This window comes from Cynara cardunculus, unplaced genomic scaffold, assembly GCF_001531365.2.
Source record: "Cynara cardunculus var. scolymus isolate 2C unplaced genomic scaffold, CcrdV1 Un_Scaffold_6120, whole genome shotgun sequence".
NCBI lineage: Eukaryota > Viridiplantae > Streptophyta > Magnoliopsida > Asterales > Asteraceae > Cynara > Cynara cardunculus.
In genome coordinates this window covers 1-1544 of record NW_020202777.1, presented here as the reverse complement: position 1 = coordinate 1544, position 1544 = coordinate 1, and positions in this window count along the sequence as shown.

The following is a 1544-nucleotide window of genomic DNA, read 5'->3' as shown; positions in this document are numbered from 1 at the left end:
GAATTTTCTTTCAAGTCTGAATACAAAGGGGGAGAATGTTAGGACTGAAAAATCAGTATTAATTGTATTCGTCTTGAAAGTTTAAATATAGTCTATAATTGTAAAAGTCAGCGTGTTTGACTTTTCTTATAGGAGTTTGACTTTGACTATGTTTAGATAGGTTGACCATATAAATAGTGGTTAGTCTTTGTAATTTGTAGAGGAGAGCTTATTGTAATATTTCATACGTAATAAGAGGTTTGACTAAGCTTTGAAGATATTGACTTTTCCTCTCAACTCTCATATGAATGTTCTTAATGATAAACCCAGATCTGCCATTATTGTTATGAAGATTGAAGATTGATCAGTGAAATTGGACTCCACAGTTAGGTTGCTGTAAGCACAAATGTGATGACTGTTTTGAGGGAGGGCCATGTTTGATGCTCTCAATTTTTACCTCCCTAATTTATGCTAAACAATGGCAATCCCATTGTTTGGTTGCATCTAGTCTGTTACTTGGTGAAAACAATGGCAATCCCATTGTTTGGTTCCAATTGGTTTATCTCATGGTAAAACAATGGCAATTCCATTGTTTAGTTTCATATTACCATGTTGTTTGGAAATGCAGTCCTCTGGTTGACTGTTGACTTGGTTTGAAACTCATTCCAAGTACCACATCCTGCCTCTATGGTCAATTTGACTAAGAGTTGGATTGTTGGTTTTGTTTAAATTCTTTATTTGAGTCTTTGAGTCATTTTATTTTCACAAAATGACCAAGTCACACTTGTGACTTCTCATCTTTGCTTTTCTGTTTCAATTGTTTTCAGTTTGAGTCTTTTTCCTTTTAAAGATAGTCAATTACACTTGTATTGATCATCTTTGTTTGTCTGTTTCATTTTAGGATTTTCGGCACTAATTTTAATAGCATATATTCTTTTGGCCATAAATGCACCAAAAATAGAGTAAATGATGAATTTGTTGTACAAATGTTTGTAATTGATGCCAGAGCCACAATAATCCAAAGCTTATACCATCTTTGTCTTAAATTGAGCCTCTAGAACTAGCCAACCATTTCCAAAGCTTTCAATTGATTCAATTGGGCTTTCATTTCAATTTGGCCAATTTGTAGCTTTGTTACACTAACAATGAGGACATTGTTTCCCTTAAGTTTGGGGGAGGATCCTAAAAAGCACCAAACACTATAGAGAGTTCATGAAACATATGCACTAAGACCAAAAGACAAACAAAGGAACAAAGTTCCATGTCTTGTGCATACAAAAGAATGTCAAAGTACACCAAAATGTTTGAAAAGGACCAAAGTGTTCAAACATACCTCAATATGAGATGCATAGCAGTAAATTTGTGCTATGGAGTGAAAAAAGTGAGATGAGGTAAAAGGCATGCATTGAAAAGAAAAAGCCAAAAGCAAAACCCAATTCGAAGTCCCAAATTCTCTGTTGAATCTATGTTAGCTTTATTATTCATCTCTTATAAAAGTATAGAAAAAGTATTCTGCAAGTCTTGACAGAAGCTTATCTTCCACAGAAGACAACAGAGGACTGTCG